Here is a 27,222-nt window from a genome sequence, read left to right as displayed (position 1 = left end):
TGCATGCAGGTCAGACAGAGGCATGGACAGATATGACTCACTCATTGACCATGCCAGTGTGGCTGCCTGGGACATACCTCCCTGGACTACATGATAGGGAACATAGAATGGATCTCTCAGCATGTGGCACAGGCCAGTATGAGCCTGATGTTGGTTGCCAACATACCCTCCCCAGGTATTCTACCACTATATGTGGGAAGGCTGTTGTATGTCTACATTATGCTCAGTCTCCACTGTCATTCATAGGGTATCCACTGGCTGTCAACGTGTGCTTACATGCTAGGGAAGCCACATTGATGTTCACGGGTCATCTTGCACGTGACACACATGGCCCGATGTATACTGGCAAGGCTCCTTGGTACACACATACTGCCTTATGCTGCAGGACATGGTTTACATAGCGACCTTCGTGGGTATCACACAGGTTAGGACACTAACAGTGCTGCTACACAACTACAGCAGTGTACACCGGAGGATGCATGCACCGGACACTGCCCTCAGCACGGTGAACTGCAGTGTCTGTGCAGTACCTGATGCATGATTCATGGCTCACAGGTGTTACCCATCACTGACAGGTTATGCCCCTTACCATGCCTGTCGTCCCCTACACATGTAACACACATGGATAGGGGTGTGGTATCCCAAGTTAACACAGATACACACACCTCCAGGTTGTTGGCACAGCACAAACCATCAGGGCCTACTCAAGTGCAGCTGACAGTGTGCCGGACTGCCATCTGGGTCATAGCATGGCACACACAACCCTCACATACACAGGAAGACCACCTATCCTCCATAACAACACCGGCAATATGACAGTCCCATGAACTGTGTTTATAAGGCCATACTGCATCCAGACGAACATTGTGTGTGAGCATTACTGTAGCTACAATACTCTAGTTGAAGAGTTCACAGCATGTGGTCACTGAAATGCAGTGGAATGACATGTTAACACTACCACAACAGGTGGGAACATACAGCACCTGTACTTTGACTACATGTACACTATATGGCCCAGACCAGATGTGTATCCCCTGCTGTAGGTCTTTCACCATAGACACCCACACTGTATAGGGACATACCACGTGTGGACCCTGCACAGTAAGACACACAGTCATATTGGTATACATTGCTAATACCATTTATCCACACAAAGCATGTGTCAGACATGGTAACTGCTGCAGGTCACAGGTATTTCTGTGTATGTGTCACACACATACATCATGTGTGCAATGCCATTGCTGGGTTAGGCAATGGCATGCATTGTTATGTACAAACACCCACACAAGGTCATACTGTGTGACACAACCACACGTGATAGTTGTGGGTTACCAAAACATGCCTATCTGTACTCTGATGATGGTAATATACGCAGTAGCAAAGCACACTATTGGCATTACTAGCCAAGTAGCCCTGTCTGGCTGTGCTGATAGTGTGGTGACATCCCCTGTGTTTACTGGTGGGGTATGCAGCATCTGGTGTATAGTAGTATTTGCCAAAAGGATCTGTTCCCTCACACTTGCATTTACACACACCCTACTACCCCCACACACACATGCACACTTGCCATATGCAGGATTCATTCCTCTACCTACCTATGTCATGACACGTGAGAGGGACGCATTAGCAAAGCACACTGTTCGGTTTACTGGATAGTTCCTCGTCTCTGGCTATACTTATAGGGTGCTGACAACATCAGTACTTTGAAAGGGTAATGTGCATCAGGTAGTGTGATCACCTGATTGCCAAAACTAACATGTTTTTCATACGGAAATGCACACACACACATGTCTTTACAGGTTTCAAATTCCTACCTAATTACATTACGATACACAGGGGAAACGCATTAGCAGAGTGCGCTATTTGCATTACTGGGAGGCTTCCCTTCTCCTGCTATACTTATAGAGTGCTGACATCATCAGTGTTTAGAAAAGGGAATGAGCATCCTGTAGTCTGTTCACCTATTTGCCAAAATGGACATTATCTTCACACACACTAACACCCTCAAACAGGCACACACACTTGTCATTTGCAGGATTCAAACCCCTACCTAACTATGTTATGACACTTGAGATGGACGCATTAGCAGTGCGCGCTATTTGCATTACTGGGAGGTTTCTTTTGTCCTGCTGTACTTATAGGGTGCTGACATCATCGGTGTTTAGAAAGGGAATGTGCGTCCTGTAGTGTGTTTTCCTATTTGCCAAAAGGGACATTTCCCTCACACACTCAAACCCCCCTCAGACAAACACACAAACTTGCCATTCACAGGATTCAACCCCCTACTTATGTTATGACACTTGAGACGGACGCATTAGCGGAGCGCGCTATTCACATTACTGGGAGGTTTCGTTTCTCCTGCTGTACTTATAGGGTGCTGACATCATCAGTGTTTAGAAAGGGAATGTGCATCCTGTAGTGTGTTTTCCTATTTGCCAAAGGGGACATTTCCCTCACACACACAAACCCCCCTCAGACAAACACACACACTTGCCATTTACAGAATTCAAACCCCTACCTAACTATGTTATGACACTTCAGACAGAAACATTAGCAGAGCGCGCTATTCACATTACTGGGAGGTTTCTTTTCTCCTGCTGTACTTATAGGATGCTGACATCATCGGTGTTTAGAAAGGGAATGTGCATCCTGTGGTGTGTTTTCCTATTTGCCAAAAGGGACATTTCCCTCACACACACAAACCCCCCTCAGACAAACACACACACTTGCCATTCACAGGATTCAAACTCCTATCTAACTATGTTATGACACTTGAGACGGAAACATTAGCAGAGCACGCTATTCGCATTACTGGGAGGTTTCTTTTCTCCTGCTGTACTTATAGGGTGCTGACATCATTGGTGTTTAGCAAGGGAATGTGCATCCTGTAGTGTGTTTTCCTAGTTGCCAAAAGGGACATTTCTCTCCCACAGACTTACACACACACCAACCCCACTCACACACACACACACACACACTGAGCATTTGCAGGATTTGTAACCCCTACCTAACTATGTTATGACACTTGAGACGGACGCATTAGAAGAGCACGCTATTCGGATTATGGGGAAGTTTCTTTTCTCCTGCTGTACTTATAGGGTGCTGACATCATCTGTGTTTAGAAAGGGGAATGTGCATCCTGTGGGGAGGCAGACACCAAGCACACTCTGGCTAAGCTGTCATTCCCTAGGGCAAACAGCCTAGTGTTGACCTCTACACCCATATGTTTAATTGTCAAATGCACATTATTTGTTGCTGATAGACTGTTTGCACATCTTTATTGCCATAGCATTCCCTGTTTGTATGAACAACTTGTGCATCTGTGGAAGATGTTTGCATATGGGAGGGATCCACTATATCACGTATGTCTCTGTAGTCATTTAGCTGTGTGCACTGGGCAGACTGCTATAATGTGGTTGGTTCCTGGAATAACACATAACAATACCAGCTATGTGTGTCCAACTGCTAAACCGAGATTTGGCCTAAGTGTGTGAGCATGCCCAGTTCAGCCTTCCCATGGCATGTTGTCAAAGTGTGTGAGCATGCCCAGTGTGAGCATTCCATATGTTGGACTCTGCAGCCCACCACATTTGTGGATGAGTGTGAACTTCAACAACTATCACCCGTTTATGGTTGTGTGTTGTGTGTCATGTTGTGTAGTTACGGTACAACTGCTTTGTGTGTGAACACAACAGGATTATACTGTGCCTGCAGTGTTTGCATGTGATACTTTGCATACAGTTGTCAACATCCTTTCACACTGACCTAACACTGTAGTACTGTATAGTGTACTGGTAGTACTTTGTCTGTGATGGGCAGTATCCTGGGCTTTACTGCTATCACTGCTTTACATTTTGATAGTGGGCACAACAGCCTGGTTGCGGGCCAGTTGTGTACATCTGACCATGTTGCATTCTGTTCAGATATGAAATACTTAAACCAGGCTTGTCCAACGTTGGTAGTGTATTCCACAACATAGGTGTACATTTGCAAACACTAGCGATGTGCCCTAGTCCATGTGTAATACTAGTTGGAGAGTGTGTTTGTCCTTCAACACACATTGTAAGTGGAGTTTGCCATGACATATGTCATGGTTAGTATACTGTGCCTCTGTCTACCTGTGACATGACAGTGATACCCAGGATAAATCTACCATCTCCCATCCACTCATCAGGATTCCTATTGAGGAAGATTGATAAGTGACTCTATGGGTAGCCTGTGCTGGGGGTGGCTTCTGTGTTATGGATCACGCAGTACAGCTTGTCCTATGTAAGTCAGTGCTGGGGTTCAGGTCTCTCATGTGCATAGCTCACTGCCATTCAGATTGTACAAGGTGCAGCATGTTTATTGATGCCAGCAACACAGGCAACACATGGCATCTGTGCAAGCTCTTTGATACTCCTGATGAGGTACTGTTGGGGACTTTACAGTTGATGGAGGTGTCTGCTGAGGTACATCCCACAGGGGCTATTGTAGTCAATTGTACCGCTGATGAAGGATGACTGCAGAGCCACAATGACCTCCCCTTATCTAGATCTGACAGCCTTCATGATTAGGTGGGTATATGGTATGTTTCTGTAAACACTACAGCACATGTTTGTCCAATGCAGGATATCTATCACCTTGTGTCCCCAGGTCTCTCATTACATGTTAACTACATAATGGGTTAACACCTATGTGGTAATTGGTGGGCACTTACTGTATATCCACGGGGTTGACTATACACGTTTCTGCACTTAGCTTGCTGACATGGCTATGGCACCAGTTGTCTGTTTCTATGTGGCCCTTTTGTGGGATGCTTGTGTCAGCTGGTGGATCATATGTGGTGAGCAGTTTGTAGTCCTCTGCAAACATGTTCGGACACAGTCCTTCCATGTTTGCCTGTACCTATGGGACATATATACCAGAAGAGGGAGATCCCAGGACAAAGCCTTGTGGGATGCCAGTTATATCTGGTTTGTAGTCTGACATGGCTGCAGCATGTCTGGCCATGTCTGTTCTGTCCTTGGTCTGGTTTGCAACCCCTCTACTGACATGTGGGTTTATATTTAAGCTGGTGAGCCTATCTATAATGAACACGTAGGGTATTGTATAGAAGCCTTTACAAGGTCCAGATACACTGTGTGGAGCACATTGCCCTCATCAATGACCTTAATGGCTGTTTCAATTGAGTCAAACATGGTTAGGGGCAGGATCTGCACTTGAGAAGGCCACACTAGGTTGGGTCCGGTGTCAGTAGGTCCCCAATATCTTTTATGTCTGTGGTACATGCTGATCCTTTCCATAGCTGTGCAAACTGAGCTTCTCAGGATTCTGGGGTAGTAGTGTTCAGTATCCATTCAGGCAACACCTTTGTTGAGAAGGACCACTGTTGTTGTACACTGCTCTTTGGGTACATATTCTGTGGTAAGGCTGACATTGAGCAGTAGTGTGGTTTGGCATTCCATTCATCTTGGAGTCCATGTTGCACTAAGCCCAGGACAACATCTCATACCATTGCTGCTGTGTGTTTTGCTTTGTAGATGTTGTCTGTTACCTCAGCATCTGCAATGTCAGGGGGCCAGCAGTCTGCTGGGATAGATATTCTGCATTCGGGGGGGGGTTTGCACTGCACCTGTCAGGATGTATGTTGGCAATATGTGTGTGTGTTTGTGATATTTGTGTGATTCAGGGCATATCAGTGAATTCCCAACATGGTTCCTACCATCAGTTGTGAAAGCCTTGGGATTATCCTTAGTGTCCTGTACAATTTGTATCTTCATAGGTTCATAGGTTCATACTAGGCTATCCACCCTGGGCATTTGTTAGCCTAGCCAGAGTGTGTGTGGCTTTTGACAACCCTTGCTATGTGCATATTATGGCCATTTATGTTTTGCTTTGCTGTGCCTCTGTCTGGACATGACACAGTGAAGACCCCCAGTGTAACTCTACAATCATCCATCCACTTGGCAAGATTCCTGTTGAAGAGTGTCAGTGAGGGGCTCTGCCTAACATGGAATGGGATTCTGGTCCAGGGTGTGGGGAGCCTCTGGATTATGTATCTGTCCCACCAGCACATCCTATTTCATTATTTGTTGAGGTTGACATCTCTCCCTCTCACAGCTCCGATGGATTTGTGTTTTCTGGGGTGGAGCATGTCCATTACTCCTGTGTTGGGCATGGCCTCCTACAACAGGCATGCCATGCCTCTGTGTAGGCAGTATGTGACTGGATTCAGCTGGGGTGTCTACAGCCAGGCAGCATATGACATATATTTGTGACCCTTTATCCTCTTGGTGAGGTACCTTTGAGGTCTTTCTAACTGCTGCAGGTGTCAGGTAAGGTACATCCCATATGAGGCATTGTACTGGATTATGGGTGTGATTAGAGAAAAGTATAGGGGCACAATGACCTCTGTTGCCGTAGATGTGACTCCTTTCCTGATACGGTGTCAAATGTAGACAGTCTTCCTAGCCACATTGGCAATGTGGGTGTCACATAACAGGTTACTGTCCACTTGTGTCCCTAGGTCCCTGGTTACTCTTTCCATACATACTGGTTTACCACCTATGTGGTAATTTGTGGTACCTTGTTTGTTATTTGGTGGGACATTCATACTGTCCATTGTCTTCAGGACGGCTGGGTGGGGTTATTGTGTGTGAGAGTGTGGTCTGTAGCATGCTACAGACTGCACAGCAGTCTTGCCTACAGTTAGTTGCACATGTGTGAACTCCAATGCCTTGTGCATTGTCAGTTACCTGGACGTATGGGTGTCTGTGCTGACTATGGATACTCACCCTCCTTTTATGTTTCGTTCCAGGTTTTGGGGCCATGACACATGATACGTGGTATAACCTGGTAGTGCTGGTGTGCTGTCAGGAGGCTTGCAGCAGGTTTCTGTCACTGCACAGACATCGATGTTCTCCATTCTGGGGATGGCCTCGGGAGCATGCATATTGGGGTGTACACATCTGGCATTGGTCAGCATTTCCCTTATGTTTCTTCCCACTTATGTTTTCTAGGGTGGTGGGTCAGTCTTTTCAGCCTTGCCTACAAAAGGCTCTATGGAGGTGGCAAAGGCCTTATCCAATATTCAGACGCCCAGGGGTAACAGGTGCAGGCCATCCCAAGGACAGCTGCGTGGCTTGTCAAGCATGACATCCCAAGCAGACAGACATTGGATCCCCTTGGAATAACACCAGTAAGTTTGCCACTTGCTATGACTAATCATTCCGTGTTTGTACTGTGGCATTACTCTTGGTAAGGGTAGGATGCTGTGAACGGTGAGTGTCATACCGGCCTGGACTACATAATCAGATAGCTCATCTATGTCTCTTTTCATGTAGTTTAGGGCGGTACATCTCAGGTCATTCACACCAGCATGGACTATGACTGCATCATATTTCTACTTGCTTTGGAGTGACCTACATACTTCTGTTATGTGGCATATTGTGGCAGCCTACAGGCAGCTTACTGTACCCTTTCCCTTGTTCAGTCTGGTGTGCGGGACAGCAGTGTGTCTGACTATGGAGTCACCTATTACAACTGTATTAGGCATGTTGTTTCTACTTCTGTCCTGTGACTGTTTGGCACACCAGCTTTGTGTGCTATGTGTTGCATGTGCTATGTTTGGAGGCTGTTTGATTGGGTGTCTGCTTTCGAGGCCTCTGTTGGTGTGCTGTGTTTGTAATTTGTGCCTCCGGGAATGTTTGTCTGTGTTTATGTGTTTGGTTTGCAGTTGTGATAGGTCTATGTGGGACTGTGTTTGTGGTGTGTGTGGTTACCTTCTCCTACTGACTTGTTTTGGGAGTACTGCGTTGAGGGAGCTCAGCCTCCAGTTTGGATGGATGGTTGCATCTCTCACATATTTTTGTATTTCTTGGGTGGAGTTGGGGGTTGTCTGTGTACTTGGGGCAGGTGTGACATTGCCTCAGGATTCACAGATTCCACTTGTTGTGGCTGGCCTTAGTGGATTGCATATGTGGACAGATGTTATTGCCATACTACTGATCAGTGATTACTTCATTGTTCATGTTTGCTCTATCATGTAGTAGCTTCCTCATTCTCTTGCATGTTTTGGTTATGGCTGGTGTCTACCATGCCAGATTTAGGCACTGTGTCTTGTTTTAATTTAGGACTGCATAATCCAAGCATTCCTGGCAGTGTTCATGGAATGGCTGTATTACAGGTTCTGAGGTGTGGCCCATATTTTGCACCTGCACGGTACTTTTAATGGATTCCACATCAGTTTGGAGGAGTGCAGATATTGCTTAACACATGTTTTCCACTGTGGTTTCCCGGCCAGGGACTGTGGTCAGGATTTGTATATCCAGTGTGATTACTCTATGGTCTGGTTTTACCAGTGAGCAATACACTTCTCAACTTGACATCCAGTACCCATGTTGCTGATTATCACATCCAGTATGCTTACCCCTCTTGTGGGAGTGGTACGTTGTTCCTGTGCCTTTTGGTTTGTGGATTCTATGAACCTTTGTCCGACACTGTTGGAGCTAGTATAATGCTCCCAGTCTATGTCTGGGTATTTGTAGTCACCCAATATAATGTGGGTTGGAGGACTTGATATATTCATGTATTCTAGCATAGGCCGGATGCAGTTCCTGGTGTTGGGACAGTAGTCTGTAGCAGGCTATAAACTGGGGGGCAGTTTTAGCCACTGTTACTTGAGCATAGCTAGTCCATGCTGCTTTTTGTTGTGGTACCGACATGGGGGTGTGGTTATCCTTGACAATTCTTGGTAGTCACCCTCCTTTTGTAGCTTGTTCCAAGTTTTGAGGCTGTACAGCACAGTATGAGGTGTAACCTGATAGTGTTAGGGTGCTGTTGTGAGCCTTGCCTCAGTTTTCTGTTACAGCACAGTTATCAACATTCTCCATACTGGGTGAGTTTATACTGCATGCATCTTGCTCTTTCAACTTATCCCTTATCTTATTCTTATCCCTTCTGGTACCTATGGAGATAGGTTTGTGTTTTGAGCCTTACCTATTCAGGGCACACTGTGGGTAACAACAGCCTTTGCCAGTATCCATACGGCTTGCACTGATAGGTGCACGCCAGTCCTAGCAGGTGGTGCATAATGTCATGGTCAGCATGTCATCCCAGACTGGCACACATTGGGTCCCCTTTGACTAATTGCGATACTTCAGTCAATTGTTGCACTTGATCATCTCGTTGTCATGTTGTGGCATGATGCTTGGTGAGGGTAGGATGTTAGTCAGGGTCCTCAGGTGTGCATATAGTACTTGGTGTTACATTACTTAACACATAGCATTCATGCCTCAGGTGGTGCAGCAGGGCTGCCTCTGTCGGATGCGCATACTACACTTCCCTGTACATGTTTGAGAGCAGGTTGTGTCACGTTAGGCATCCCTGTTACTATATGAGTGAGTCAGAGGGGTATCATTCCCAAGGTTCCTACTGAGCCAATGTATGTGCTATGTGTTGCCTCTTTGCCAAGGCCAGGGCATACTGGGCACGCCTCCTTCTGCCTACTGGGGCAGGCTCAGGTTGTTCCTCCTCCGAGTCACGCTCTGCCTGTGATGGCCTTGGCAATGGTGGGGGGCTGTTTGGCCCGGCCCTATGCTGGTCCTGCTGCAGCTGTTTTCGCAGGATCATATTATGTAGCATAGCACATACCATGACAATTTGGGTACATGTAGTTGGTGTGTACTGCAAGGCTCCACCAGATGTGTCCAGACACCGGAACCGTGACTTGAGCAGCCCAAACACACGCTCTATCACATTACGTGTTTGTGCGTGTGCCTCATTATGGCATTCCTGTTCAGGTGTGTGTGCGTTTCTGATGGGTGTCATCAGCCAAGGCTCCAGTGCATAACCTGCATCCCCCACTAGGTGTCCGTGTGGGATGTCCCCATTGGCAAATGTCTGGTACAGCTGCGTCAAATGCCAGATGTGGGAATCGTGATAACTCCCAAGGCAGCCAGCACACACATTCATTATTATGCCCTGGGCATCACACACGACCTGGCAGTTGATGGAGGGGAAGCCCTTGCGGTTTATGTAGGCCCTACCCCGCTCTCCTGCTGGTGCTTTGATGCATATGTGCGTGCAGTCTATAGCACCCAGTACCTCAGGTATTCCGCTATTTGCTTGAAGAGGCACATATTGCTGGCCAATACCTCACGGGCATTGGGGAAATATACATGATCACTGACATGTGCTGACATGGCATCCAGGAACTGGTGTAGTACCCAGGAGGCTGATGCCTGTGATATCCCCATCATATCGCCAGTTGGTCTCTGGAAGGTACCTGTTGCTAGTATTCTTAGGCCAACACTTACCTTGGTTTCCTCTGGGATGGGTTCCCCTCTGTTGGTTCTGTGTGTGAGGCGTGGCATGCACAGCTCAACAATCTGCTGCAGGAGGTCTCTGCCCACTCTATAGCGCTCTACTATCTCCAGCTCATGTAACCCGTGGTAGGTGACCCTGGGCCTGTACACTCTTCTCCGTCTCCTCACTGTGGGTTGTCTGGCACCATCTGCATTGTCACCACCCTCAGCAAGTTGCCTATGTCTCATTATGACAGCTATGGCAGTCCCTAGCATTTCTGCTCTGAGTTTAGCTTTTTCAGTTTTCACTTCTATTAGCTTACTCCTGTCTTGCAGTGTCTCTTAATGAAAACATCCTGCACTACTGTTTGCAGAGTTTTAAGTGCTGGGCTGGGCTACTATTCTACCTGTGTAATTGCTTGCTTCTAATTATTTTCACCTGCTAGCTTCAGCAGTTATCCCTGCTAGCTTCCTATTAATTCTGTTGCTTCCTTTTTCCTCTCTGTTTCCTCAGGGGGAGCAACTTGCATACTATCTGAAACACGCTCACAGTGGCTTACACGGTTAAGGATCTACTTATTCAAGTTTAAACGCGCGTACACCCGCGCAAACACTGTTACACGTCTGCCAACAGCCTCCAACATACTCAGACTGCCTTACATGCGCGCACACCCGCACAAACAGTGTTAAACATCTCCCAACACGCTCCCACATGCTCACACTGCCTTACACGTGCGCACACTGCCTTACTCGCGGTTCATTGCGCGCACACGTGCGCATGCACGGCCAGCAAGAAACTTTGGTGTAGGTAACAGTGTACACCTTCCATTTCTTGTCTTTCCATGACTTATCTAGTGGCACACCTCTTTCCATGATCTGTGCCTGTCATCTGTCATGTTACACTGGCCTCCAATGAACTGCGTTTCTTTCTACCATTCCCCCTAGTGATGTCACCTATCTCCTACTCTATTCCTCCCCCTTTTGTATCTCTTACACTACTCAGACCGTGCTCATTTGCTATGTGACTGTGGGATTCAGTATCCTAACCCTCATTTACATGAGATTGCCTACTAATGCTTAGTTACATGTCTTAGACTCAGCTTCCCCCCTTAGCAACCACTACACGGTGGCCATGTTGGTTTTGGTCTGCTGGTCCCTGCATTGTCATTCCATGTATTGCATGATACCCACATTTGTGGGTTTATAACTTTCTTTTATGTTTTATACAGCGCAGCCCGTTTGCGTGGGTCTGCGCTGGGTTTAAACATCGGCGATTGCAGAAAAAAAAAATCATATTTTTAATATTTTTGCATCGGGTTATCTTGCCAATGGCCACATATTTGGCCATTGGCATGCTGCCTGAATCATATGCAACCTTTTTTTGGAGCTGACATCGCTCCGTTGCGGATTTTGCAGAAATGTACTCAGTTGTCAACTGAGTACATTTCTGCAGCTCACGCTCTACACGGACTGGTTTCTGCTTCGTGGATCGCTAATATACCTCATTTGCATACCTTTCAAATGCAAGTGAGGTATTTAGCATGTCCACGCCCAGTCCGTGTAAGAGACGTTTTAGCTGGTCTCTTACACGGAGTTTAGGGCTGTTCCTGGATCGCGAGGCTTACATGGAGTGTTGCACGTCTCTTACACTCCGTGCAAGCCTTCGTGAATCCTGCCCTGTATCTTTTTCTTGAGAAAATAACATTCTGTCTGCACACTTTATGAATAGCCTTTCCTTTCTAATAAACTGTCAGCAAGGTTATTTTTCTTTTTGCTTAACTGTCTTTTATGCATAAATGAAACACAAAACTACTTTAAAATAGAAGTCTCTAATCTAATAGTTGCCCCTAAAGTCCCTGACAAAAGTCTACTGGGACCTACTTCTGTAGTTACCTTACATTTATATTGTTGACTACTGTATACAGCTTTTTGAACATTTATTCTGTTTGTACCACTGTCCACATCATAACATCTTTATTCTTTCACAATATCTTGCCATTATAATTTAACAGAACACCTAATTCTGACATAATGTCCATTTTTAAAATGGTACTGTCACATTGGAGATGTAACAAGAATTTTGCTGTTATTTTTGTTTTCCAGGCTGATTGGCTTTGCTTAAAAATTTAAACTCCAAAGGCTTGCTGCTGATTGCAGCTACATTTGACCCTTCAAACACTGTGAGAACTGTAGTCTGGTCCTCTGGCAAAAGGTTTGTTTGCATCTGAAACTGAAGCCCCTGTATCAAGTAACACATTGTGCCACAATTCCTTTCCCATGAGTAATGAAATGTATGGTCTGCATCCTTTCCACCCTGGAATGAAGTCAAACACACCACTTCTGATCATTTCTTGGGCTCAAACTTTGTACATTACTTATGTCATTCACCCAGTCATTAACTGTAGTGGGCTGCCTTGTATTTGAAAAGCTAACAATATTTACAAAAAACACTTATCTACTGGAATTGGTAAGTCTGTTTTACTGCTACAATGTCAGTATCTACAGGAAAAATCTTATTGCAGGCATCTGGGTGGTGCAGTGGTGCAGCGGTTAACTTTGTCACCTCACAGCAAGAGGTTCTCTGTTTCGATTCTCAGCTGGGGTTCCTTCTGTGTGGAGCTTGCATGTTCTCCCTGTGTTTGTGTGGGTTTTCTCTGGGTACTCCAGTTTCCTCCCACATTCCAAAGACATGCATCTGGAGCATTTCTCCTTGGGCCTCTGCTGAAAACAGGCCCTGTGGAGCCTAGTCGGACTTTCTTGGTCAACAAATGTTAAATAAATAAATCTGGTGCTTGTAAAATAAATGGACGGCTTTCTTTAAGGTCTTGGCTGTAGCAATTATATTTAATGTGATAGCTGTATCAAGTTTCTGAACTAATTTTAAATGAAACTCAAAGTAGCAATGTAACACTGTGCATTTTGCACCTATATAAAATTAATTTTAACTGTTGAACTTTTTACATTTTGTCTCGTGACCCTTAGATATTAACATACTATTCTGTGAGTGAAAGTTCACTCACTATCTCACCATAACCGTTTCTTTAGCTGATGTCATTTACCTTTTCAGTAGTACTGAATGCTGCACGAATTTATTATTACTGTCTACAATTTTTTGGATAAATAGCAGGGGCGGCTCATGCTATAGGACTGCAGGAATGCAGCCCCCCCCCTGTACAATAAACTTGAAAAATAAAACTTAAAAAAAAAAAAAAAATTCACGGACTCCACGCATGCGTGCATGGTTCCTGAGAACTCCATGCACACAAGCATGCTCATTCCAGAGCTCCAGACTGCTCTGTTAGGCAGTCCGGATAGGAAAGGCAGGAAACTCTGCCCTTCTAGCCCAGAGGTCTGTGCGGTGATGACCGCACAGACCGAAAGGTCACCGGATACAGGAAAGAGGCTCCAGCCTACTACTCTTGTTGGACTAACCATCTGTTGCAGGAGACCCATGCGCGAGCAGCCGTTTTGTGGAGGGAGACCCATGCTGCAGAGGATCGGCAGCCGTTTTGTGGAGGGAGACCCATACTGCAGATGATCGGCGGCCGTTTTGTGGAGGAGACCCATGCTGCAGAGGATTGCGGCCGTTTTGTGGACTTAGCTGCAGAGGATCGGCGGCCGTTTTGTGGAGGACAGGTAGTGGATTCACTGTGTGTGTGTGTGTGTGTGTGTGTGTGTGTGTGTGTGTGTGTGTGTGTGTGCATTTGGGGGGGGGGTTGTTTGTGTATTTGTGCATTTAGTTTCTATGCCTGTGTTGTGTAGTAGTACTGCTAGGGAAAGGTTTTTTGGATGGTAATATGCAGGGTTGAAGTTAATGTCAGGGCTAGTAATAGGATTAGGACCAGCACACAAGGGTAAGGTGATGCAGAGATGACAGGTCAGTACTGTTTCTAAGGAATATTAATGAATGAAATCTTTACAGAGGTGTACTAGAAATATTATTTGTTAGAATCAGCATTAGCACTTTTCCTTTAAGTCGGTTTCTGTTTGAAGTGTTTTTGTTATTTATTTATTTTTTCAAACAAACTGATTTCAGATGACCATAGAATTATTAAAACTGCAGTTATGACATCTGGAATTACATAATATGAAAATATGTTATGTATACAGTTAATGTTTGTTTGGTTAATCTTAGATCCAAGATATTAGCAAATGAAAAATAAGGATACACCTTTGAACAAACTAGGAAAGACTATGAGCACAAATAGCAGAGATCAAGCAGAATATCTGGAACCCAAGCTTTTAGTATTTGTTAGGGTATAGAGCTTTGCTTACTTTCTAAAACTGTCAAGAGCAATTACCTTCTAGTGGTTAATGATATCATTATTGACGTCTGTCAAAATATTACTTCTTATGTATTTAACACGAGTATGAAGGCATTTACATTTAACGCATACAAGTGCATTTTCAGAAGATTTTTATTTGTTTTCTAGAAAATATTTGTATCAAAACTACATCTAATAGTATTATAACAAAACATAATATTTATAATGGGAGATCAAATAATGAAAATGAAGAATAGTTGCCCTTTGTTCTTCTGTGTGGTGCCAGTCATTTATATATTTTTAAAATATGTGGATTCTTGGAATGATTATAACCTTTTATTTAATTGGATCTGGTCTGTTAACTGATTGAAATATTGCATGTTTGACAGCAATGAGTGGTAAAACGAGCAGACAGATATTTGTAAAATAAACATTAGAAATGACTCAATCAAATCCTATAATGTTATCTGTGAGCTGATAAAACAATGCTGTAGACCACTAGTTTTGAATCTTTGGACCCTTCTACCTTACATGTATCCAATTACTTAGCCGAGCAAAGTAGTGCCAGCATTCTGAAGTTGGGTTAAATTTACATGCCGCAAATGGGTTACCATTGAGTTTGACTCCCAAAGGAATTGTAGCCCACATGACAAAATTTTGCATTGGAGCCAACAGATGGAGCAATCTGAGGATCTAACAGTGGGGCAGATATTATTAAAGTATGAGCAAATAAGTGGACATACTCATGGAAGTATAGATAGAGCTAACCTAGTGCAAACGTTCAGTCTGGGTTGTGAATTTTTATGTCTAAAACTTCTTTGATTTATTCTTAAAATAAACAAAGCACTCTGCAATAGATAGATTCCCTTTAAAAAGTCATATTTATGTCAAGCTAAAGGACCCTCTTGTTGATGATGCAGCATCAATACATGTGATTCAAAAATTTAAACCAATTCCTCCTTTCTACAGGATAGTTTAAGATATTTACATTCAATTTATGATTTAACTATCTTCAAATATTACAATCTGACCTAATTCTAATGGTGTACAGATGCAGACACTATTTTACATCATTAACTATTGATTACATGATATTTCCAAGTTTTAATAAATTATGACACTAGCCTGGCAAAGTACTTCAGTAAGCATAGAATACCCACAAAATCCTCTTCTTCAATAAACTAATAAATTAGAAAAAAAAAAAACCTTGAAAATAGTACAATGTCTGCTATACTTTGTGGATGCAAGGCACAGAGGGATTCCCATGTAATGAGAGGTACTAAATTCTTAATATTTTCAAATGTGTTGTGGGGCCATTAGTTGTTCTTCCATTTCTGTCACTAAATACAAATTAAGTTACACATTTTCTTTCTATTTTTTTTTTATCTGACCTTTAAATGAGCTTGGAAAAAAACACACAAATAGAGATTTTTGTCACATAATTTTCATAAATAGACCAAAAGGCTGCCTTTTGAAATTGGTTTCAGATGGCAGATCCTGACTGAAATTCAGGCTTGGTTAAAGGGCAGTATTTTTTGTTTAATATTTACTTGACATATATGATTTTTACAAGCCAAATACACAAACTTTTGTATGACTATCCATTAATCCCTGGTTTTGTATTCTCTAGATGGTAAATAATATCATGTCAGGAGTGCTAATCCAAGAGTACAAAGCCCACTTTCATTTATTCAGCTGCTAATTTTAACAGAGGCAATTCTGATGGTTGAGAAAGTGACAGTGCTCTTGGATTCCTGAAAATCTCAGGTTATATTGCCTAGATTTCTTTCTGTGTTCAGTATTTTGAGTTCAGTGTTTTGAATAGCCATTTTAGGTCTTTTAAAATATTAAATATTAATATTAATATTAAACTTTAAACAAAATTGTTGCATGTCATGTTGCAGTCTGTATAATGTTTGAGAACAGGAATGCCTCTGTGACACCGTAGTTTAGAGCTGCTTGTATATTTCGGAATTAACCAATATTAAATTAGCAATATCCAAAGTTATGCCTTGTAGCAAACATGCATTTTGGGAAATTTCCTCCAATTTATTCATAATGCAAATTGCCAAGTGCTGAATTACTATAAAGTCCTTAGTTTTGTACAGGGGTGGCTCGTGCTATAGGACTGCAGTCCCTGACCTGTACAATAAACTTGAAAAATAAAATTTCATGGAATCCACACATGCGTGCATCGTTCCTGAGAACTCCATGCACGCATGCGTGCTCATTCGAGCTCCTGACTGCTCTGTTAGGCAGTCCAGATAGGAAAGGCAGGAAACTCTGCCCTTCCAGCCCAGAGGTCTGTGCGTTGATGACTGCACAGACCGAAAGGTCACTGGAGTGCATCGCCCACAGGAAAGAGGCTCCAGCCTACTACTCTTGTAGGACTAGCCATCTCACACGGGAGACCCATACATGGGCAGCCATGTTCTGGAGGGAGACCCATGCTGCAGGGATCTGCAGCCGTTTTGTGGAGGGTGACCCATGCTGCAGAGGATCAGCGGCCGTTTTGTGGAGGAGACCCATGCTGCAGAGGATCAGCGGCCGTTTTGTGGACTTAGCTGCAGAGGATCGGCGGCCGTTTTGTGGAGGACAGGTAGTGGATTCACTGTGTGTGTGTGTGTGTGTGTGTGTGTGTGTGTGTGTGTGTGTGTGTGTGTGTGTGTGTGTGTGTGTGTGTGTGTGCATTTGGGGGGGTGGGTTGTTTGTGTATTTGTGCATTTAGTTTCTATGCCTGTGTTGTGTAGTAGTACTGCTAGGGAAAGGTTTTTTGGATGGTAATATGCAGGGTTGAAGTTAATGTCAGGGCTAGTAATAGGATTAGGACCAGCACACAAGGGTAAGGTGATGCAGAGACGACAGGTCAGTACTGTTTCTAAGGAATATTAATGAATGAAATCTTTACAGAGGAGTACTAGAAATATTATTTGTTAGAAGCAGCATTAGCACTTTTCCTTTAAGTCGGTTTCTGTTTGAAGTGTTTTTGTTATTTATTTATTTTTTCAAACAAACTGATTTCAGATGACCATAGAATTATTATAACTGCAGTTATGACATCTGGAATTACATAATATGAAAATATGTTATGTATACAGTTAATGTTTGTTTGGTTAATCTTAGATCCAAGATATTAGCAAATGAAAAATAAGGATGCACCTTTGAACAAACTAGGAAAGACTATGAGCACAAATAGCAGAGATCAAGCAGAATATCTGGAACCCAAGCTTTTAGTATTTGTTAGGGTATAGAGCTTTGCTTACTTTCTAAAACTGTCAAGAGCAATTACCTTCTAGTGGTTAATGATATCATTATTGACGTCTGTCAAAATATTACTTCTTATGTATTTAACACGAGTATGAAGGCATTTACATTTAACGCATACAAGTGCATTTTCAGAAGATTTTTATTTGTTTTCTAGAAAATATTTGTATCAAAACTACATCTAATAGTATTATAACAAAACATAATATTTATAATGGGAGATCAAATAATGAAAATGAAGAATAGTTGCCCTTTGTTCTTCTGTGTGGTGCCAGTCATTTATATATTTTTAAAATATGTGGATTCTTGGAATGATTATAACCTTTTATTTAATTGGATCTGGTCTGTTAACTGATTGAAATATTGCATGTTTGACAGCAATGAGTGGTAAAACGAGCAGACAGATATTCGTAAAACAAACATTAGAAATGACTCAATCAAATCCTATAATGTTATCTGTGAGCTGATAAAACAATGCTGTAGACCACTAGTTTTGAATCTTTGGACCCTTCTACCTTACATGTATCCAATTACTTAGCCGAGCAAAGTAGTGCCAGCATTCTGAAGTTGGGTTAAATTTACATGCCGCAAATGGGTTACCATTGAGTTTGACTCCCAAAGGAATTGTAGCCCACATGACAAAATTTTGCATTGGAGCCAACAGATGGAGCAATCTGGGGATCTAACAGTGGGGCAGATATTATTAAAGTATGAGCAAATAAGCGGACATACTCATGGAAGTATAGATAGAGCTAACCTAGTGCAAACGTTCAGTCTGGGTCGTGAATTTTTATGTCTAAAACTTCTTTGATTTATTCTTAAAATAAACAAAGCACTCTGCAATAGATAGATTCCCTTTAAAAAGTCATATTTATGTCAAGCTAAAGGACCCTCTTGTTGATGATGCAGCACCAATACATGTGATTCAAAAATTTAAACCAATTCCTCCTTTCTACAGGATAGTTTAAGATATTTACATTCAATTTATGATTTAACTATCTTCAAATATTACAATCTGACCTAATTCTAATGGTGTACAGATGCAGACACTATTTTACATCATTAACTATTGATTACATGATATTTCCAAGTTTTAATAAATTATGACACTAGCCTGGCAAAGTACTTCAAGTAAGCATAGAATACCCACAAAATCCTCTTCTTCAATAAACTAATAAATTAGAAAAAAAAATAAAACTTGAAAATAGTATAATGTCTGCTATACTTGGTGGATGCAAGGCACAGAGGGATTCCCATGTAAGGAGAGGTACTAAATTCTTAATATTTTCAAATGTGTTGTGGGGCCATTAGTTGTTCTTCCATTTCTGTCACTAAATACAAATTAAGTTACACATTTTCTTTCTATTTTTTTTTTATCTGACCTTTAAATGAGCTTGGAAAAAAACACACAAAGAGAGATTTTTGTCACATAAGTTTCATAAATAGACCAAAAGGCTGCCTTTTGAAATTGGTTTCAGATGGCAGATCCTGACTGAAATTCAGGCTTGGTTAAAGGGCAGTATTTTTTGTTTAATATTTACTTGACATATATGATTTTTACAAGCCAAATACACAAACTTTTGTATGACTATCCATTAATCCCTGGTTTTGTATTCTCTAGATGGTAAATAATATCATGTCAGGAGTGCTAATCCAAGAGTACAAAGCCCACTTTCATTTATTCAGCTGCTAATTTTAACAGAGGCACTTCTGATGGTTGAGAACAGTGACAGTGCTCTTGGATTCCTGAAAATCTCAGGTTATATTGCCTAGATTTCTTTCTGTGTTCAGTATTTTGAGTTCAGTGTTTTGAATAGCCATTTTAGGTCTTTTAAAATATTAAATATTAATATTAATATTAAACTTTAAACAAAATTGTTGCATGTCATGTTGCAGTCTGTATAATGTTTGAGAACAGGAATGCCTCTGTGACACCGTAGTTTAGAGCTGCTTGTATATTTCGGAATTAACCAATATTAAATTAGCAATATCCAAAGTTATGCCTTGTAGCAAACATGCATTTTGGGAAATTTCCTCCAATTTATTCATAATGCAAATTGCCAAGTGCTGAATTACTATAAAGTCCTTAGTTTTGTACAGGGGTGGCTCGTGCTATAGGACTGCAGCCCCTCACCTGTACAATAAACTTGAAAAATTAAATTTCATGGACTCCACACATACGTGCATAGTTCCTGAGAACTCCATGCACGCATGCATGCTCATTCGAGCTCCTGACTGCTCTGTTAGGCAGTCCAGATAGGAAAGGCAGGAAACTCTGCCCTTCCAGCCCAGAGGTCTGTGCGTTGATGACTGCACAGACCGAAAGGTCACTGGAATGCATCGCCCACAGGAAAGAGGCTCCAGCCTACTACTCTTGTGGGACTAGCCATCTCACATGGGAGACCCATACATGGGCAGTCATGTTCTGGAGGGAGACCCATGCTGCAAAGGGTGTGCGTGTCTGTGTGCGTGTGTGCCTCAGGTGCTACATGGTGGTGGGTAGAGAATAAGGCTTGAACCCTGTACCTTGAGCCCAGGTGGCAGGAGCCTGAATTCCCTACCCACCACCATTTGTAAAAACATTGCAGATTTTTCCCTCATACTTGTTCTTTTCTTCATAAAATCTGTGGTTTCTCTATTTGTGTCCTTGCAAAGCTGGTAGTGCATTGGTGCAGTGGTAGCATTATTATCTGACAGCTACAGCTTCTCTGGTTTGATTCTTGGCTGGGATGCCTTACCTTTTCTGTGGAGTCTGTATGCTCTCCCTGTGTTTGTTTCCTCTAGTGTCCTCCCATCTTACAAAGACATGTGTCTGTCTGGAGTGTTTCTCCCTGGGCCTCTGCTAAAAATGAGCTTTTGTTCCAAGTCAGACTTTCCTGGTTAATAAATGTTAAAAATGACACGCATTTGAATATCAGACTTCATATTCTTCAGAAAGTGCATGGCAATGCAAAAGCTTTTATTCTAGCAATTTTCTAAGTGTATAAGATGGATATTTGAAATTTGTCCCTATTTTTGGGATTGTATTCTCCCGATATTGGCTTCATCCAGATTTTTTGTGCTAAGGTTGAGAGCTATGGTAAGAACTGAATTCATGGAATATGTTTGGGGGCTATATTCCCCCATTACTGGCTTTGTCCGGGTGTTGTTTTGCTAAGAGATTGAGAGCTATGGTGAGAACTGAATTCACTGAATGTTTGGGGGCTGTATTGACCCAATATTGGCTTTGTTCAGGTGTTTTGTGCTAAGAGGTTTTCAGCTGTGCTATGGTGAGAACTGAATTTACTAAATGGTAGCCATTTAAGTTTCCGTCTTCCTCTTTCACAAAACAGCTGATTTGGCATAGAGGTATGTTGCTCTGACTGTTTTGCACAGGGTCCTGGGTTTAAGGCTTGGCAGTGAAATGTATGGTGGTAACACAGCATTTTATTCTAGCAACCTTCCAACATTATACAAGCAATGTTTAAAATGTGTCCCTGGTTTTTGGGCTTTTGTCCCCCCCACAATAAACTATGGCTTTTTCCAGATTTCTTTGTGCTGCAAAGTTCAGAGATACAGCTGAATGAGTAGATTTTACAAGAAGCTGAGAGCTGCAGGGGAGCAAAAGTTTAGTGCTGCTTATGCTAAGTCTGCTTCCCTTGTCAGCATAAAAGGTAGTATACTTGCTTTTGATGCAGAAGGCTGTGGGTTCTACTCCCACAGCAGATAGATGCATTGCTGATACTGTACTTTGCAAAGGGGGTGGATGCTGCACTCCTTTTTGGTGAAGATACCTAGTAATTATGAACCTGTTATAAGTTTGCCATCCATCCCCTATTGCAATATTGCTAGCTTATCATTTTTTTAGTGTAAGCTAGGCAATTTATTCCTCAAGGGTAACGGGCACTTTATTTGTAGATGAAACAATGAAATACAAAGTTGTTTGCTAGCAGCAGCCTCTTCATTAGTTATAGATCTCTTTAATGTGGAATTATTTAGATGACTTTTACTTCAGAGATTGTGCATGTGTACTGATACTGGTGGACTGTAGAAGTTTGAGTAGACTTTTATGATGGAAATGTTCTGAATTGGGCAGTTTTACTGGTGCATGCATTTTGTTTCATTGTTTACTGGAAAAATTTCAAAACAAATTTAAAACACCCTCTAAAACTGTACTGTATTGTACAAGGAATATAATTTAATACAATCAGGAAGGTGTATGAAAGAGCATGTGTGTGTTTCGTTTGCAAGGGGCCTGTGATTTGAAAACAGTCCAAACCCAAAGTTAATCTGCCACTGGCAAAATGTATTTTCTTTGAATGTGGGTTTCAATGCTGTTTCAGTGAATGTGAGTTTTCAAGGGCAGAGAAGTCTTAATGCTAAATCTGCTTTCATTGTGAGACTGCATTGCTTTGTTTAGCAGATATGATATCTATTAGTGTTTGTGCTGTAAAATGCAAAATAAAACTTTCAAATGAAGTCCAAATTATCGCAGAAGTAAAGCAGTATGCACATTAATGTTTATGGTTTTTGTTTTTCGGCTTTTATTAGTTAATGTTTATGGTAAATGGGGTGAAATAGCGAAGTAATGGTTCATTGGAATGGCTGTAGGGGGGAGCTCCATTCGACCATGATTTTGTGAGGGGGGGGGGAGGGCAGCAAACTCAGACAGCCCCAGCTGAACTATACCTCTCATCTGTCCAGATTTTTGCAGAATGAAGAGATTTTTGCTTCTTATTTTTGGTTTGTTCCTCATAAAATTTGTGGTTTTCTGTCAAATCATTTAGGAATGAAGTCACTAAATAATGACAGACACTGAGTTTCAGACTTCATAACCTTCAGGAAAAATACATGCTAAAGCAAGACCTGTTATTCTATCAACTGTCTCAGTTTATACAAGAGCAATTTTTAATACTGTTTATATGTTCCCCCAATATATTTGGCCTTGTCCAGATTTCCTGCATTAACAGCTTGAGAGGTACGTGCAAATAAATTGCTTTATAGAATTAGGCATATCCAAACCTCTCAACTGTACCCGATTTTGGCTCAAAATGTTGCTCTTCCCCTAATAATCTCTCAGCAAAATGTCAATTTTGGAAGAAAACATGGAGGGTTTACAATTAATAAATAACTGCAATAATCAGTTATAGATTGCTTTTATTTCAGAAATGCATGTAGATTCTTTTATTAAGTTTTATCAAGTTAGCAGTACTAATATTAAAAAGTGCCCCTTCTTTGCAGGTTCCCAGCTGTACTGTGTGGCTATTTTATATTTTTGAATCACATTTTTGGTCCATTTTTCATAAAATTGTGTTTTTCTGGCAAATTAGTGGCAAATCATTAAAGAATGAAGTTAGAAAATGACAGACATTTCAGTTTCAGATTTCATACCATTCAGAAAATTCATACTAATGCAAGACCTACTATTCTATTATCTTTCTAAGTTTATAAGAGTAATATTTAAAAATTGTCCTTATTTTTGGGCCTTTGTCCCACTTCTATGTATGGTTTTGTCTAGATTTCTTGCTCTGAGGTTGAGAGGTATGACAAATGTGTCAGGGCCATCGCAGTCAGCCAGAGACATTTCAAATTGTGACATACTTGTTGCACCCTACTCCCCTATGTAGTGACTCTGGATGTGTCCAAGCAAGGCAAGGAACAGTTATGCAGTGTAAATGTGCAGACTATCCCCCCCATCCAAGGTAGACACAAGTACTACAATGGCTTTTCATCTGTCCTTGATTTTGTAGAATGTTCTCGTTTCTGTCATATTTTTATACTGTTGATTTATGTTTATTATTCAGAAAGTGCCTGTTGCTCTGTGTTTAAGTAGCAATGCTTTAAGGACCATCTGGTAAGCTTGTCTGAGATTGTAAGATGCAAGTAAGTTTTAATAAGCATACTGTTAACGAATTGCCAATATTGAATGCCTTTCTGTTGTTGCCATGCAGAGAATACTTACATAACTAGATAACATATAAGCCTTGGGTATTGAAATGCATATGACAGTATTTGTAATAAAGGACAGGATTACATTATTTTAAGAGCTCATTACAGGCTTTACATGCAAACTAAACAGAATGCCAATCTATGATGTGTGGTCCATATCCTATGCAGTAATCTTTTAAGCAATGTATGTTGAGCTTGTTTCCTGTTTGCTTTTCATTTTTTACTTTGATCAGATTTTTCCCATGAAACAAGTAGATAGTTGTTGTCAGGCAGCAGGTCTTTTTTGGATAAGAAACATTTTTACAAGTGGGGGTATCACAGAGATTGCTACTTTTAGCATGTTACTTGGTACTTTAATAAAGCTGAATATAAATTATAATTAGAACCGCAGTACAAGGAGAAGTGGTTTGATTTGAGTGCTGCTTGTTTTTTTATACTTAATTTTAACTGGCATTCCAGTAATGTATTTAAAAAGTAATTTATTTGTTCATGCCTCACAACCTTTTTGTTTCCATCTAGATATTAAGTAAGCTGCAATGCAGCCAATGGATTGAAATATTGTTTTTCTTCTACACTTTCCTTTTTTCTTGATTGGACTCTCATAATGATGGTTTGGCACCCAGGGTAGTGTATTTAATTAAAGTTACAGTTTTTGTGGTTTTCATCATAGCTCCTCCGCTTTCTAGTTGGCCACACCCATTCCCATTGACCCCACCCATTCAGCTGTCTCCTGCAGCCCCCCTTTGATTTGAAGTCACCAGCTGCCACTGATAAATAGTAAAACTGTAAATGCATTAAATGGATAGCACTGCCTTTAATTCAGCTTGCTAGGCTGGCTGTAATCTGAGTTGATGTGCTTTGGCAAACTGCCATTTCTGTACCAAACATATACAGTCTCAAACCGATTACATAATGGGCAGGATTCACGAAGCCTCCGTGTAAGAGTTATAACTCATACACGGAGGCTGCAGTTAAACGGAGTGATGTCAGCATGCTCTGCATATTAATGAGAGCATGCTGAATCACACTGAAGGCCAACACAGTCCGTGTAAGACAGTAGGGGGCGTGTCCGTAGGCCGAGCCCTGTAAGCAGACATGCCCCCAGAAGAGGAAAAGTACCCAAAGGAAACACCCACGACAGAGTCCACGGAAATGTGAATAAACAGAACACAACACATGCCCCTACAGACTATGAACAGAAAATAAATATAAATGAACAAGTTATAAGTTTTTTTTTAAATTGTAAAGATGTTTAACCGTGAGTGCGCTGCTTTGCGGGCGTGCCCGTAGCGCAGCTACAGTTAGCAGTCAGTGGGAAAGCATATAAAAACTAAATATGCAAAATAAACCAGGAAGCAATAGCATAGCGGTAGAGATGCTGGCTGCAGAGCAGGCATTCATGGTTCGAGCCCCCACAACACCAATGTTTTTTTTTGCAAACTAAGCAGGAAACAAGTCCCTGACAAATATGTAGACATAAAACCACAACTTATGTAAAATGTAATGAAATAGCCAATTTATATTGAAGAAATGTGAGGTAACAAAAGAATAAAACATGCCAGATGTGCCCATAGATGAGCTACAGTTTAACAGGGTGAGTGCATCTGCCCATAAATGAGCAGTGGTTTAACTGGTGCAAAATGAGTGCCCGTAGCTGAGCAGTGGTTTAACACGCTATATCTATGTGCCCCTAACTGAGCTGAGCGTAATATGCGTGCCGATAGCCAAATGAGGCTTAAAGCAGTGTACCCCGTTTGCGTGGAGCTGCGCACCGCGCAAACAAGCTAACCGACGGGCAACGTTGAGCAAGCCGTATCAAAACTGCCTTTACACAGACACACCCCTCAGCATGTCTAGACAGTCATGAAAAATAAAAAGCAGTGGCCAGGTTCGAACCCAGGATACTATACACCACAGTCAAGGTACAGAACCACTAAGCCATGACAGGAATACCTAGAAATGCAATAATAGCTAATATATAGGAATGAATACAAACTACAGCATGACAATGCAGGTTTACTGAAGTTGATACAATTCCAAAATGGCCAATCACAGATATGTGCGGGAAAAACGGACTATATAAGCCCCATACGCGGGAATACACAGCATAAACGATTGTAGAACAGACCTGCAGGCAGAATGTCAGGAGTAGGAGAGGGTAGTCGCTTTTGAGCACAGAGGTGGGGTGTTGAGGACTCCAGGTACATGGCCTGGCTCCTAGTCCACAATCATGAGGCCCAACTCATGCAGGGCCAGGTCCTCTGGGGAGCATACAGGGCTGAGGCGTGGGATGATCTCACCAGTGCCACAGGGATTCCAAGGACTGGTGAGCAGGTCCGTCACCACCATGCGGACCTGAAGAGATGCAAGCAGGACCAACTGAACCTTTGGATCCAGGAGGCCCGGCAAACACCCAACGCCCCACTACTGAGTAAGTAACATTTAATTATGTATGTAAAAATTAAACTAGCTGATATTATGGAGATGTGTATTCCAATATTACTTCATTTATATTACAGCTGCAGGTGTCCGTTCTGCGAACCGCAGAGCCTATGGCGATAGGCTGGTGCGGTTGCACCACCAGGCAGGTCAGTAATCCACTACCAGTAACTGTAAAGAAATATAAAAGTATGACAGTCAGCAAAAGAGTGCAGTGTAGTCAGTAAGGAATAAAATCTGCAAGTAACAGTGTGAAAGTGTATGCAAGTATTGCTTGATTACAAGAGTTTTCAGCCTGTAAGTGTAACCTAAACATGAAACTGTCCGACATATATTCAAATAAAATGCCCTGCCTGTAAGAAAATAGTACACAACCTGCAGCAGGCTGAAAAGTATAGCTGCAGAAGATGATGAAATCACATGTGTGAAATATATCCCTGTGGAAATACTGAAACATGACAGAAGTGAGACTGCTGGAAAGGATTGTAATAACTACTGTTAAAACATGTCAATAAAGCCTAGAAGTACCATCCTGAATAGTAAAATGAAAGCAAGTGAGAGAGTGTGAGAAAGTGTCATGAATCCAGCAATACAGTAGTAATAACCCCTGAATAAAGTATACTGCAGTCAAGACAGAATGAAATGCATGTGAGATTCAAAACCAAACAGCGAAATATGTTCAAAGTGTTGCTGCATGTGGAATGTGTATCCCAAAATCTGGATATGTTGCTCTCAGTCTGAAATACGCAGATAGGATGATTGTCTGATATACCAAACATCCACACTTGTCTACAGCTATATAAAGCAAAAGTAGCAAGATGATGTAGCTGAACAAAGCTAGATATGAATGTGTATGAAGAACACTAAAATGTATATTGATGTTGCAGTAACAGTCCTATCAGCAAGGTGAAATAGTTATCATATAGGAAACTGTAGTTAGAACAGTAGTGTGTATATAACTGTAGCTATTAGAAATGTACAGCATATGTATTGTTATTCGAAGGTGTTAATATTACTTTCTTTACCCCACCCTATAACCA

This window comes from Protopterus annectens, chromosome 9.part0 (genome assembly GCF_019279795.1).
Source record: "Protopterus annectens isolate FY-2018-M chromosome 9.part0, PAN1.0, whole genome shotgun sequence".
Classification (NCBI taxonomy): Eukaryota; Metazoa; Chordata; order Ceratodontiformes; family Protopteridae; genus Protopterus; species Protopterus annectens.
The sequence above is the reverse complement of the archived record's forward strand: the minus strand, read 5'-3'. Positions refer to the sequence as shown.